Source organism: Polypterus senegalus, chromosome 15 (assembly GCF_016835505.1).
Source record: "Polypterus senegalus isolate Bchr_013 chromosome 15, ASM1683550v1, whole genome shotgun sequence".
Lineage (NCBI taxonomy): Eukaryota > Metazoa > Chordata > Cladistia > Polypteriformes > Polypteridae > Polypterus > Polypterus senegalus.
The window spans coordinates 105,918,148-105,934,457 of NC_053168.1; the positions used below are offsets into that span (position 1 = coordinate 105,918,148).

At 35.8% G+C, this 16,310-nt stretch overlaps 1 long non-coding RNA gene across 1 annotated transcript; it reads left to right on the plus strand.

The window, feature by feature from the left end:
- The first annotated feature begins 432 nt into the window (after positions 1-432).
- On the plus strand, positions 433-9,475 carry LOC120515963. Its single transcript, XR_005630740.1, has 3 exons — positions 433-896; positions 8,949-9,163; positions 9,362-9,475. It is a non-coding gene; the product is annotated as an uncharacterized LOC120515963 (long non-coding RNA).
- Positions 9,476-16,310: the final 6,835 nt, after the last annotated feature.

Consider the following 16,310-nt stretch of genomic DNA (forward strand, 5'->3'; position numbering starts at 1 on the left):
AGGACTTGGTTGGTGGTAATTATTACTATTTAACAGAATCTACCCTTGTAATTAAACACAAGGCTGAAGTTAGGTACGTATTCGGCCGTCTTTTTATTCGCTCCCAGCTACATGCGTGCGTGCAACCCGCGAATGCACTTTTTCACAGTTTTTGCAAACTAGTTACTTATTCAAAAGGCAAAATATTTAACATTTACGACTGATGCCCTTCTCTAACATAACATTTAGTTACTACTGGTTACATTTGTTACACCCGGCGATCCCTCAGGTGAAGTGACTTGCTCGTGGTCACGCAGTGTCAGGACTTGAACCCATAAACGCAGGGTTTAAAAGTGCAAAGTCTTAACCGCAATGTCCCAATGTCATATTTGAGAGCACTTTACACCAGTCTAGTGTCAGACCTATACTCCTAATTCGATTCCTAATCGGACCCCTAGATTACACCATTTTGCTTAATTTAAGGACAAACGTTGTGGACAAATGTTTAAAAACATACCAGCAAATGCTAAATATGGTGTTACGAGAAAATGACATTTATGCTTAGCATTGGCACCAAGCGCCAGGACGGAAGGGTTCTCCGGTCTTTACATGGCTCGTTATCCTTAAAAGGACTGCTTGCCTCTTGCTGTACTAGTTGGAAAATGAACGTGCGACTGTGCTGTGATGCTGTGTGTATCGGCGCACCTGCTACTGATGATGTGATGCCAGCTCATTCTTTATGTGATTCATCCCTGGCTGATGTAACAGGTCCAACGCCGTTAAATAGGCAGAGAGCGCACGAGAAGAGGCACATCGGATGGTGACTCGTGTTGTAAAATAAGAAGCACGGATCGGACAAAATCGTAAGAGTTGCAGTCGTGCACAACCAGAAGTGACAGGTGGTGTCGTTTTTGCCGGTGAGTGTCTTTTCAAGAAAATTTGAAATAATTTGAGAGTGCATATGTAATCCGTAGCATCAACGAAGATACACTGTCTACTTAATCACCCCTTTTTAACAAAACATACAATTCATTTGGAAGTTTGGAGTAATGGTTTATCACTCACAACTTATTAATGGACTTGTGTCAAATTTAGTCTAAGGTTATCTCTGAAAGGTAAATGAAATTAAAGAAATGTAGTCAAATATGCGACATTGCGTGTACAGAGAGCTTTAAGAATTTCTAGGGTTTTTTGGTTAAGGATGACAGTGTGGTATTAGTTTTACATTTTTATAAAGCGTTTGATACGATTGAAAACAGGTTTATTTTTAAGGTGTTGCTTTTTGGTTTTGGCCCATTCTTTATATAGTGGTTGCAATCGTTCATTTAAACTCTGTAATGGAACATCACCAAGATTTGATATTTATTAAAAGAGGTATTAGGCAAGGCTGACCACTTTGCCCACTCTTGTTTTTATTGGTAATGCAAACAATGGCCCTTCATATTAATATCATTTTCAAAGTATCAATCTGTTTGGGAGAGAAGTTAAAATTTGTCAGCGGATGACACCACAATTTTTTTAAGAAATGAACAGGAGGTTGTAAAAGCAATTTAGAGAATGAATATCTTCAGGAATAACGCTTGATATTGGAAAATGTGAAATTTTGACATTAAAGAATTGTAAAATTTAATTCACTTATACTGACATTTCAGTAAAACAAAAAGCGAAATATTTAGGAATTGATATATGTAAAGATCAGTTAGAAAGAAAAATAAAAAAAAAATAAAGGTTGAGCAGAGACCTGTCCTTAAGGGTCGTGTGTTTCTGTTAAAAGTGGAGGGCATATCATGGTCAGTTTATACAGCAATATCGTTAGAGACATACCAATCTGTAATAAATAATCTGGATAAACTTCTTTATACTAATTTTATCTAGAAAAGCAAATATCACTATGTGAAAAAAAATCTTGCTAATACAACAGGGTGAAAGTGGACTGAATGTTTTATATTTTAAAATGTCAAACACTGTTTCTAACATTAAATAGATAAAAAAAACTTTCTAAAAAATACAAACAGTATGTGAAATATCATCTCTAAATTTGCTTTTGAGAACCTGGGTGGACCTGACATTTTACTAAAATGCAATTTTGATTCTAAAAGAACACTTGATAAGTTATTGAATTTCCATAAACAGGCACTTATATCTTGGACAGCGGCCTGTAAACACAATATTCCCCACATTTATGTATTATTTGGAATAACAGACATATAAGATATAAAAATAAATCCATCTTTTTTCTAACACGGTTTGACAATAATATTATACTGGTAAGACAATTACTAAATTAGAATGATTTTTTATTATCTTGTGAAGAGTTTTAGAAAACATTTCACGTTGCAGTTGCACCTAAAGAATACACGATAGTGTTTGATGCCATCCCAGAGGGGATTTGACTTTGCTGAAGGGCAGTCATGGAGTAGACAGGCAGCTGACTGGTCATTTGACATCTAATATATTATGGGGAGGTGGTCAAATATGTTACAATCATTTTATGAGAAATATATATTTAATAATTTTATATTCTACCTGCAAAAACCTATTGGAACACTATAAGGTTGTAAATGTTAATTGGCAAAATGTTTGGATGATATCTTATATTATCTGACCAATAAAATTAAGGAAGTGGCATAAAAAAACATTTACCCTGTTAAGCAAATATTATCCAGATTCAAATTCAGCCAGATGAGAATTGTATATTTTGTAATATGGATACAGAAACTATAATACATTTTTTTTTTCAATTTATTCAATCCAAATTGTTATGGAAGTACCTTGAATATTTTGTACAAATTTCTTTGAATCTTAAAATATCTTTCAATTTTTTTGATCTTTTATTTTATTTTACATACCCAGATGTGGACAATAATAAATGTATTATTGATTATGGAGAAATACGACATCTAAAAATTAAAATGATGAAGTCCACACTAAGTATTAGTCTATTTAAAATAGAAATGGAATTTTATGTAAAAACCTTTCAAAATATTAAAATAGCTGAAAGAAGTATTGACACGCTCAATTATGTGAAATTCTTAATGTAAATGAGTTAAATACCCTGGTTTTACAGGAATTTGTATTATTTGTCTTATTTGTCATATGTGTTTTAAACAATACTATTTTATTACTATTATTTGTTTATTGTATTTGTACTGTTTATATATAATGCATTAAAAAAGGATATTTTGACATAACCAAATTATTTTATTATTACTAAATTATTCTTAAGTAGCCCCAAATAACTCGGGGTTCACTGGTCTTTGTTTGTTGCCTACAATGAGTTGATAATTTCTGCAACTAACAGTTCTGAATTAGTGCCTTTTGTATCAGACAAGGGCTAGTCAAAGATTAATGAGTATTTGAGTGTATCAGTAGGCTCCAGTAGTAGATATGGCACTCAGAGGTTAGTGACGACTTAAGTGTATCAACAGGGTGCACATGAGAAATCATAGGCTTCACCAAACAAGCTGCTATGACGTCTGTCCTGCAGCCCATCCATGACACGGTTTACATATACCTATAGTGTAGTGTGGCTTTACCTGTTAGTTTTATTCATTTGTTATATATGTTTGTGTGTGTGTGTCTGTTTATTAGGTACTATAAGAATAGCAAAGAAATACTATTATAATAAAACAGATGTGTCTGGCACAAATTAGTATGTGTAAGGTGGTAAATATAAAATTAACAGAATAATAATTTTAAAGCTAACCTTGTAGTCCAAGCTCTTCCAAACTGTGTGCTTTTACAACCACTTTACACAGTGGCATGTAGTGTTTTGCTTTCTTTGTGAGCTTTTTAATTGTTTGCATATTTATTTATCCATCTGTCCATTATCCAACCTGCTATATCCTAACAGAGGGTCACGGGGATCTGCTGGAGCCAATCCCAGCCAACACAGGGCACAAGGCAGGAAACAAACCCCAGGCAGGGCACACACACACACACTAGGGACAATTTAGAATCGCCAATGCACCTAACCTGCATGTCTTTGGACTGTAGGAGGAAATCAGCGTACCCAGAGGAAACCCACGCAGACACAGGGAGAACATGCAAACTCCACGCAGGGAGGACCCAGGAAGCGAACCCGGGTCTCCTAACTGTGAGGCAGCAGTGCTACCACTGCGCCACCGTGCCGCCATATTTATTTATACATATGGTATATATGCAAAATAGTGTAACACATTCAGTGGATTCAAAAAGTAATGCTTTCGATTTTTTCATAGTTTTCTATGTAGCACCATTGTGCTACATCAAGCAACGGTCAGAATGACAAAAGGATTTGAGACATTTTCGCAAACTTATTAGAAATAAAGCTTTGAAATATCACGTTGACACGAGTGGCACTTGAAATTTGTCTGAGGTGCTTTTCATTTTATTGATCATCATTGAGATATTTCTCACCTTTTTTTCCAGCTCTGGATTAAGGAACAGCACACACCTGTCTATATACAGTAAGGTCCCACAGCTGATAATGTGTTGCTAGCAAAAACCAAGTCATGAGGTCAAAGGAATTGCTTGCTGGGCTTACAGACAGGATTTGGTCAAAGAACAAATCTGGGGAAGGCCACAAAAATCTTTGCAGTATTTTTTTAAGGTTCCCAGTAACACAGTTGGTTTTACTATTCTTAAAAGGAAGATGTTTGGAACAACCACAACTCTTTCTAGGGCTGGCAACCCAGCAAAAGTGAGCAAAAAAAGTCCATGGCAAAAGAGGTGACCAAGATCCCAATGGTCATTCTGGATAAACTCCAGAGAACCTGTGTGGAGATGTGAGAAACTTCTAGAAGTACAACTGTTACTCCAACATTCCTTGAATGTGGGCTTTATTTCAGAGTGACCAGGCAGAAGCCTGTCCTAAGTAAAACATGCAGGAAGTTTGTTTGGAGTTTGCAAAAGGGAGCCTTAAAGGCTCTCAGACTGAGAGAAGCAAGATTCTCTGATCTGATTAAACCAAGATTAGTGTTGTGTCTGAAGGAAACCAGGAACCGCTCATTATATGTGCAGTATCATTCAGCAGCTGGGACTCAGATGGGTTGAGGGAGAACTGAACCGACCAAAGTACAGAGATGGCATTAATGAAAACTTTCTGACTGGGCTGAAGGTCCAGCTTCCAAAAGGACGATGACCCTAAGCACAAAGCAAAGACAACACTTAGCAAAATGTGAAAAAGTGAAGGGGTCTGAATACATTCTGAATACACTGTATCAGATTAACAAAGGTTTTTAAATAGGGTCAATAATAACAATAATAATCCAAACAGGTTTGGCACAATTGTGTACATTTCAATGACTTTTGAATGTATTTTTGCAAAAACCGTTTCAAATATTAGAAATAGTTCTTTCCTAGTCATACATAAGTAGCACAATTCCTCAGAGACAGATAAGCTACATGGCTAACTGTGCTACAGTATATTGCATTATATAGTACATGTAAGGCTTGTAAATACAGGTTTGGAACAACTGAAAATAACTCAGAGGCCTGTAAAAGTATTAATGCTGAAACACATTCTAACACTACTGGAGAAAAAATACTTTCCTGATAGGAAATCTCTACTTGGAACAATTCCTTACTGGTAGACCAGCTACATTACTAAAGGTACTGTATTACACTCTGCAGTGTTTTTAAGGCATGTAAACACTGGTTTGATATAATTGAGTACAAGTCAGAAGTTTACATACACTTGGGCTGAATTCTTTAAAACTCACTTAATAACACCTCCACAGATTTTATATTAAACTATTAATTTGGTATATCATTTAAGACATCTACTTTGTGCAGGGCAAAATTATTTTTTTCCAATAATGTTCACAGACGATTGTTTCACATTTTATTTTTTTACTGATGCTTTGTAAATGTTATCAAGGTCAAAAGAAGCCTCTGTTGAGGTCTTACTAAAGAACAGTAAATTAGTTATTGTAAGTCTTTGAAATAGCCTATTGGGACTGGGTGAAAGTTGAGTGATTATTGTACGAAGCTGAATGGTAAAGTATTTTAGTAAAATGGTTAAACTCACTGTTCTGCATGCTGAAGTTCACCATGGTATGCATTTTAGAGAGATATTGTATTTCATGTAAAATTGTTTATTGTATCATTAAAGATGTGGAAATGCTTCGATGTTATGCTCTGAAGCTTTATGTATCCAGTTCATTAATGGAGGTGAATTTAATAGATGATAAGTAGATGCAAATAATACTCCAGGGTTTCCTGCATTTTCATTTATAATTTTAGAAAATTAGGACCTTCTTTCAAATTGAACTTTTGTGTTACATTTACTTATGTGAGTCTGTAGCACTTCATAATGGACTGTCAATTTAGTTTCTGTTTGTTTTTGGTCAGCGTTCCTACTGTCTCTTTTAAGTACATACGTTCATTGAGTTTTCCACGGTATTTTAATAATTGACCATTTCGTTATCAGTTTTTAAGGGCTACTACAGTATGTTAGTGTCAGCCCTCATCTTAGTGTTCAGATTTTCCATCTTAATGTTTACCTTGCTGGCTGTATTAAGATAAACATTAAATTTAGACTGACTACACAAAATATTGGCAAACCTACAATCAGATGCATCATCAGCATAACAATGTGCTGCTTTTTCGTTCTGGCCACAGATACCTTTATGTTAAGTAAAATGCAGAAGTGGTCAGATATGTCAATTGTCAAGAATCTGCATCACTTCAGTTTTAAATCCTTTTGAAAGAACTACGTTCAGGATATGTCCTCTTGAGTGTGTGGGCTCGGTAACATGATGACTGAGATCAAAAGAATGCAGCAAATTAATTAACTCTCTTACATTTGTATCACACTGTTTATCTACGTAAAAATGTAAATTGTCTACTATTAGGAACCTATCAGAATTAGTTATTGTAATAGATAATAAATTGATAATAGTTTACTGTATATGTTTTGAAGGATGATAAACAGTCATTAAGAGAGAATGCGGTCCACCTTGAGCTTTAGCAAGATACTCGGTTTAAACAATTTGAGAAAATACTTGCTTAAACAACAACTCTTATTCTTAATGAACAGATTAAACACATTTATAATTCAGAGGGGCTGCTTCAATTAGCCACATTTCACACATGGCATAGGAAAGACGCTGTATAAATAAAATGTATTATTATCATTATTAAAATATAAAGTCTTTATTCCTATCACTGATAAAATCATTTCTGTAAAACGTCTTGCTAGTTAAAGCTCTGATATTAAAAAAAAAGTAAAGCCAAAAAAAGAGAGTCTCAAAGGAACCCAGCTGCTTGTAGGTTTTAGGACAACTTAAAGTGTCAAGTTATTCACGTTTAAACTGCTGTGTTTACAAGTTTTATTATAGGATCACTACAGTGCTTCTCTTTAGGTAAACCCACTGCAGATTTCTCCTATTTCAAAAGGTTAGCAGTCATTAACACTGTATTACCTTTGAAATATTTTCAGACTCTCACACAAAATCCTGGTGTTCCATGAAGACAAAGTCTTGCCTCTTGCACTGGGCTCCCGTAGGTGTGCAGGTCCAGCAATAAGTTATAGGCTTTGCCAAATCTTCTCAGCATGGAAAATGATAATTCATGCATTCTTCATGATTTTTCAAAGATATACGTATGTGCTTTTATGGTGGTGAAATATGTTTGAGTTTGTCTTTTCAGTTAAGGTGAAAACAGTTCAATTTTTATATAAGCTGCAAAAGCAAATATTATTACAAAATCATAACTTTTAAAGATGCGATTAATATGCCATTAGCATCATTGTTAATGCTGTGTTTTAGTGTTGCTTCTGTATAAAAAAAATTCATAAATTGATGCCTGGACTGAAGTTGTTCATATTTTTGATTTGATGTGTGTTTATGGGGCAGCACGGTGGCATAGTGGTAGCATTGCTGCCTCGCAGTTAGGAGACCCAGGTTTGCTTCCCAGGTCCTCCCTGCGTGGTGTTTGCATGTTCTCCCCGTGTCTGCGTGGGTTTCCTCCCACAGTCCAAAGACATGCAGGTTACGTGGATTGGCGATTCTAAATTGGCCCTAGTGTGTGCTTGGTGTGTGGGTGTTTTGTGTGTGTCCTGCAGTGGGTTGGCACCCTGCCCAGGATTGGTTCCTGCCTTGTGCCCTGTGTTGGCTGGGATTGGCTCCAGCAGACCCCCGTGACCCTATTCGGATTCAGCGGGTTAGACAATGGATGGATGGATGTTTATGTAAATAATATTTTGTAAAATACATTTTTAAGAAGGCATCATACTAATGTGCTTTCAAGTACACATCCACAAACAGTATATGTTTTACGAAAACGTATGTTATTTTTCATTTCAGGAGTTTAGTTTGGATTAATTCATTGCAGTTACTTAAAAATTCTTTAAAGAAAGTAGGATGGAAAACAATCATAACCCATTAGAATCAATCAAAAATAATTAACTACCATATTTTTGTGTGTAATAATTGCATAATTAAATAGAAGCTTCATTTAACAAAATATAGATGTATTTGATTGTAGTTTCTTGTTGTTTTCTGTGATACTTAAAAGAAATTGGACACCAAAAAAGTAAACTCTGAACATTTTGCATTATGTAAGGAAAAAAAATCTTTTTAAAACTTAAGCAAAGGAAAAGGGGTGTTTTTGATGAATATATCTTTTCTTTCCAAATGTATCCCAATTTAAATATTTTAAGATGAATTATAATACCGTGTAAACCATAGAAATTATAAAATCACAGTGAACATTGTCAGATACTGTATATTCTTTCAGCATGTTTTTATGTATGTATGTATTGATTATTGGTGGTCCATTGCACTGTGAGCTCAAAAATGTTAAAATGCAAACTCTGGTATGTCAGAATAGATTAATAAAAATCACAAAGTCATAAGGATTTCAGTTGTGAATTTAAATAAAGGTTGGTAAAGCTACAGTTCAAATATGTTTTTACAGCTATTTCGAAGTCTTTTTAGTAATTAATTTAATTTATTTTCTGCTTTATATACTGCTTTTCTCATTAGGCAAGCAATATGGGCTATGATATAGAGCGCTTTGTTGGCAATGTGAATGAGGGACTTCTGTGCTGCATTTGTCAAGATGTGCTGGAAAACCCACTTCAGGCACCTTGTGAACATGCCTTCTGCAGTACCTGCATCCATGACTGGTTGGTGCATCACCATAACTGTCCTGAAGACAGACAGTCGCTTGATGTTTCAGTGTTGCGGCCTTTATTCAGGTAGCTAAAACAACAAGACATCGTCTTTTCATCTCAGCAAGTTGAATTTTCTATTTAATACTCCTTTTTCAGCCCAGTATTGCACTGTGTATATATGCAAAGCTAAAAACTGCCTGAGGACATAGCTTTCCTTCTGCATAGACTGCAGCACACTTTTACCTTTGTTTTTTAATTTTTTAAAAATGCTCTTTTAAATAGGTTTATGAAGAATGAATTGAATCAATTGCAGATCCGATGCAGAAACAGAGAACATGGCTGTAATATGGTCTGCTCACTTGAATCTATAGATCTGCACGAGGTGACATGCATCAATCCCCGTACGTATCAATAGGACATTTTCAATTACGGTCTGTACAGTATACAAATTGAGTGTCTATAACAAATAAAAATTAATGTAATATTATAAAGACTTTAATAGTAGTAAGCAATTAAATACCAAAGTATAAATATCCAGATTACAGTAGTTAATACTCTTAAATATTGCACTTAGTTTTTAATTACAGCAAATGTAGGTATAAGCCAAAGCTACTGAATGTCTGTCTCCAGTAATATCTAAGTAATTGTGTTTTCATTTTAAAGGTAACAGCTCAAGTTATAATGCATCTGTTTTAGATTTTCTTTTTAATAATATTCTGACTTTACAAATTTCTTTTAAAAATTTTACAAAATGTTAGATTTTCCATATCACGTTCTATTTTTTTTCTGGATGTAAATTTGAGTACTAACTGTCATACAATGAACAGATTTTTCTCGTCCTATACTATTAATCTAATAATTATGCTATAATATAACCTTGTAACAGACTCAGGAACACTCCAAGATATTTGTATATTAGCATATTAAGATCTTAAAGTTGGGGAAACTGAAATTATGCAGTAAATGCTAACAATGAAATTTAACTTAATGTCATTTGTTAAAGTTGGTATTAATATTTTACACATAATGATTCATAGGCTTCTTTTTCAATACATGCCATATAAATAAGGACAAGCCAGCAAAAACATAAAATTAATTTAAAAACAAAAATAAAAAATAAAGAGCTTACTTGGTAGACACAGGTTTGCAGTTAAAATGTTATTTTCCACAGTTGGCCAACAACACCATGCCTTTAATAAAAAATACAGAATAGGATATTCAGGAAGAACAACACATATTTTAAATAATTTGCTAGCAAATCCATTCTGTGTTATATTTCAAGAGTGTGGTTTTTCCAGTGTTATGTTTACTTATATTGCAAATAGGTACAGCCTTCTGGGGGTAAATTTAAAATTAAAACATTAAAAATGATGAAGTCTGTCTAATCAGCAGTTATATTGTAAACAACTGAAATGAGTTTTCAGTATTTGAGCAGTTACTGTATGTGCTGCATTTGGCAACATTTTCCAAAACGTTTTTGTATAGCATGAGATCTGAAACCACTTGAACTGATTTTTCCATATCTAGACATGGAGTATCTTCATTTTTACCAGATTTGTATTACATGTATAGATTCAATAAAAACAGTAATTAAAGTGTCAGTTATTTTAAAGTTTTGATATTTTCTGATTCATACATGTCTTAATATCTTTTTATGAATTATGCTTACCAGATGGAGTATTCAAATGCTACCTGTTTGTTGTGTATATTATGCTTATGTGTGGGTTTTTCATTTCTCATAAATGAAGAAAATTTAAATTCACACCAGAAATAAGTTCTATGTTACTCCTTCCTCTGAAATCTGTTGTAAGCACATGCCTAAATTGCATGAAAGATTATTGAGGCAGCTTACAGAGTAATGGATTTTACAGATGTTGCAGCTTTTAGTGTATGTTAGTCAGACATGTAACTAAGGTTTTCAGTGTTTTCTGTACATGTGACAGAACTACAACTACTGCTGCTGCTACTACATACTGATGGTTAGATATCAATTTTTTATGTACAGCAGATATTCACATGCGGCATAGTAAAATTAGGAACTAAGATTAACTAAGATTGTAAGTAGAGTGTGTCTTGCATGAATCTCATGTTCTACGTCATTGTGAGACGGTCCTGGGTCAATCTCTTGGCACAGTGTCTCATGTTTATGGTCCCCGCGAGACGCACCGTGGCAAGTCTCTTTGGTCTCGTGGGTTCTTTTAAATGTCTTCCGAGAAGATCACGTACCTTAGCCTTGTTTTTGCTTTCCAGGATGGATTTTTTTATAATAGAGAGATATTATACTTTTTCATCCCTTGCAGTCTATATGAAAATGTCTTCTTTACAAACTGCAACACTTGATTGATGGATGGATGGATGGATGGATAGATAGATAGATAGATAGATCTTTAATTGTGATTTGGGGGAAATTAGGGAAGATAAAAAGAGTAATATTAATAATTTGCTATATGTGACTGAAAGATTACGTGTATAAATTTTAGCTTTTACCCCAATCTTGAAACTTATCTCTGGGTACAGGAAAAAAAACATTTTTCAGTTTAGGTTAGAATGCTAGAGGCAATGCAAAACAGTTTATTGACTAGGCTATTTAAAATTCAAAAACGTCTAATGACTTCTAATTTAGAGGTCCACATACATTCTTGTTTAATGAAAAATAACTTTGATTAAAATTGCAGTTGATTTAATTCAGGCTATCAGTTTCACATGATTAAAATAAAAAAAGATCATTTTTACATCACAGATGACACCTTGCATTCCTAAGTGTTTAATGAGTGGAACAAAGTTTCAAATAGAAACAGCACTTTTGAGCTTGGAAGAAATGCACAAGAAGAGACAATGAAAAGATGTCATTGAAAAGTGTGTTTATTTTTTTTATTTATTTTTTTTGATTTTATTGAAATCACACAATATTCCATACAAATAGATCAATTTTACAAGAATAGGACTGAAAACAAATCAACCCCCACCCCTGAGAAAGAGCATGGGCAGCAGAATAAAACTTAAACCTAGTAAAAATAAGAATATAGATAAATTAATAAGTGAATATAGATGAATGGAGAAGAAAAAGAAAAGAAAAAGAGAATAGGGAGAGAATCTGCTTCCTCAGTACTTTAAAAGCTTATTCTAAAATGTTATTGATTTGATCCTGCCAAGTTTTGAAAAATTTCTGCACAGATCCTCTAAGTGAGAATTTTATTTTTTCCAATTTCAAATAATATATAACATCAGTTACCCACTGACTTCAAAGAGGAGAGTTAAGATTCTTCCAGTTGACCTTTTCTGTGTGCCAGTAGTGTAGTGAAGGCAATGACATTTTGTTTGTCTTTCTCCACTTTAAGCTCATCTGGAGGAACATCAAACACAGCTGTTAATGGGTTAGGAGGGATTGTGACGCCAAGGCTGTCTAAAAGGCATTTAAAACTTTGAGGGACAGATCCTTTTCCCATTGTCCTCTTGGATCTTTGAAAGGGAGGGACTGTAAAATGGTATTATGTATTGCAGAGATGCTAAGTCCTTGAAACTGATCAATATATTTTCCAGCATAGAAGGAGGTGGGAGGTAAGGAAAATTGGGCAGGTTATGTTTAACAAAGTTTCTAATTTGAAGATAGCGAAAGAAATGTGTTGCTGGAAAGTTAAATTTAGAATGTAATTGTTCGTAGGATGCAAAGACATAGTCTATATACATATCTCTAAATGATTTAATCCCAAATGTTTTCCAGACATTATAAACTGCATATGTTTGCGAGGGTTGAAAAAGGTGCTTCTCGTGCAGAGGTGCCACCGATAAAAGATTCTCTATCTTAAAATGCTTCTTACATTGGTTCCATATTCTGAGTGAGTGAAGCACTATTGGGTTATTAGTATATTGGTGATAATTTGCATTTATTGGGGCACAAAGCAAGGAATAATTTGTAATATAAGTTATCTATCCTTCTCAAATATGTGTTTTGGTGTTTATTAATTTAACTGGAATTCTAATCAAAGCCACTTGCTTAGATTCAATTTTTTTAATAATATTTAAAAGCTACGTTGAGCTATCACGTGAGTTCAACACCCACATGACAAGGAGTGAGGGTCAAATGCAATGCCAGTTGAGTGACAGGCAAGAGTGGGGTCGGCCCAGGCACAGTAAATATTGGAAATGAAGGCGTGGGATGTGATTTTCACGATATCAAGTCATAGCCAAGTGTTGTTGGGTATTCAATGTCGGAATCTAAGAGGTGCATCTCTGCTGTTCACAGATTATGCTATCCTCCTGGCCTATCTGACTGATTTCCAGTGTGCTATACAACAGTCAACAGCTGAGTATGATGTGGTTACGATGAGAATTAGAATATACAAATCTTAAGTTGTAGCTCTATTTAGAAATATTGCAAGCTCCATTGCAGGCAAGGGGTGTGCATCTGACCGAAGGAGAAGACTAACCAACAACTCCATGCAGCAACAGCAGTTTTACAAATACTGTATTGGGTTATGGTGGCTATCAATATGATGTTCAGTCTATAGCAATGCCATTGTCTATAGTCACAGGCTTGGTGTAGTGACTGAAAGAATGAGATTTGAGAGTACAAGCAGTTGTGTTGAGGTTCCTTTGTGGAGATTCTGGCTAACACTCTATGATAGTGTTAGAACCATGGCAGTACCACGGGTTGTCCAAGTTGAGATTAGCCAGCTGCAGTGCTTTGTGCCTGCACATTTGTTAGATGTCCCTTGGGTGTCTGCAATAAGAGGTGCACCAAGGCACAGTGATGACTAAAGACTTATCGGAGGAAATATTTCTCTCAACTGTCCTGCCGGTTTATGACTTTATCCCAAAAACAGCTTGAGGGGGTTGCTGAGAATAGGGAGTTTTCAACACAGATATACTGTATATATACGAGGTGTGGCAGAAAAGTAATGAGACTGATTTTTTATTTACCCAAGTTATTATTTTTTTCAAACATCAATGTTATCCCCTTCAAAGTAGTTCCCTTGGGCAGCTACACACCGATGGAGACGTTGTTCCCACTGTTGGTAGCAGCGCTGGAAGTCTTCAACCGGTATGGTCTTCAGCATGTCCGTTACTCTCATTTGGATGTTTTTTCTAAAGTCCCGAAATGACGTCCTTTGAGGACATTTTCAGTTTAGGAAAAAGGAAAAAGTCACACGGACTGAGGTCAGGTGAATAAGGGGGCTGGGGAACCACAGGAATGCCTTTTGAGGTAAAAATTCTGTTATGGAGAGGGCAGTGTGACATGGGGCGTTGTCATGATGGAGCATCCATTTGTCTGCAATGTCTGGTCTCACGCGAATGACCCTTTTTCTGAGCCTTTCAAGGACGTCTTTATAAAAATTCTCCAAGCTTAACACAAAATTTAATGGCACAACGTTGCTCCAAATTCTGTTGTTCCATTTTGCGTGACGCACAACCAAAAACACAACTTCGCTAATAGCAGTCACAAAAATCACGTAGTTAACGCAAGGAGTTGAAACTCGCACTGAGCTATGGGAGGGTACTGATACACGTGCTCTATCAAGGACAACAGCGCAGCGTTGCCAGATCGCTTGCAGTGTTGCCAGTCTCATTACTTTCTGCCACACGTAAGTACACCCATACATACATATATACATTTATATATATGAATGTGTGTATATATATGTCAGTCAGTCATCACCCAACCCGCTATATCCTAACACAGGGTCACGAGGGTCTGCCAATCCCAGCCAGCATAGGCCGCAAGGCAAGAATAAATCCCAGGCAGGGCACCAGCCCACTGCAGGGCACACCCACACACCAAGCACACACTAGGGACAATTTAGGATCGGCAATGCACCTACCCTGCATGTCTTTGGACTGTGGGAGGAAACCAGAGTACCGGAGGAAATCCACGCAGACACAGGGAGAACATGGTCTCCTTACTGCGAGTCAGCAGTGCTACCACTGCGCCACCGTGCCACCCTATATGTGTGTGTGTGTATATATATATATACAGACACACACACACACGCATACATATACACACACACACATATATACATATACATACATATATATATTACACATGCACACACACACACATACATATATATATATACACACACATATACACACACCTGTCTACTTGTCGGAGCTTCTTGTTCCGTATTCTTCTGTCAGAACCTTGCGATCCTCTGATCTTCAGTTACTCCATATCCCCAGAATAAAGCTTAAAACCAGAGGAGGCAGAGCATTTTCGGTAATAGCCCCCAGTTTGTGGAACAGCCTCCCCTTGCAGTTGAGAGCGGCCCAGAATCTTACTCATTTTAAAACCCTGCTTAAGACACATCTGTTTTCATGTGCATTTAATTCCTCTTGATTTTATGTAGTTGGTTTCATCTTATTTATTATTATTAATATTATTATTATTATTATTATTATTACTTATTTTGTTTTGATTTTATTGATCGGTATAGTATAGTAGTGTGCAATGTATATTGAGTATATATGCGCTGTGTAGTACCTGCTAACCTTTTTGTCTTTTAGTTGTACAGCACTTTGGTCAATGAAAGTTGTTTAAAGGTGCTTAATAAATAAATAAATAAATAAATATATGTATGTGTGTGTGTGTGTACAGTATGTGTGTATAAAAATATAATTTTTTTTGTAGTGTTTGAGTCGTCTCGTCTTGCACCCCCAAGGACAAGGCTGAGTCTCTGTACGTTAGAGCAAAACCAACTTTATTCATCTTGAAACAGGAACAGCACAGTTATTTATCATAGCGGGATCTACCACTCTCCTATACGCAGACACAGCAAGCAGGTAGGGTCGGGGCCAGATCAGTGGCCAAGTTATACTGTTCCCTGCATTTATAATCAGCAGCAGGTGTTTATAGCACAACCACGTTCTGCTCGTAGTTGTTTCTGCAGCGATGGTCCTCCATGGATGCGGCAATCGTGCTTTGGGGTGTCGTCCCAAAAGAGTCCAGATGCCTCCCACCAGCAGTCGCTCAAACTGAAGTTACAGTTGATGATGACTAAATGGATTCCCAGATGGTTGCTAACACTATTTGGAATGAACCATGATGTTTTTTTGGCCTTGCCTGGCCAGACGGAAATTGTAGAACACAAGGTCCTAACTATGTCAAGGGTTACTGTACATGTGCCCCTATACTGCCTGCCAGAGGCAACAAGGAAGGTGATACACAAGGAGATGCAAAAAATGCTCAAAATTTGGCGTTATCTGCGAGAGCAGAAGTGAGTGGGTGGAGCCC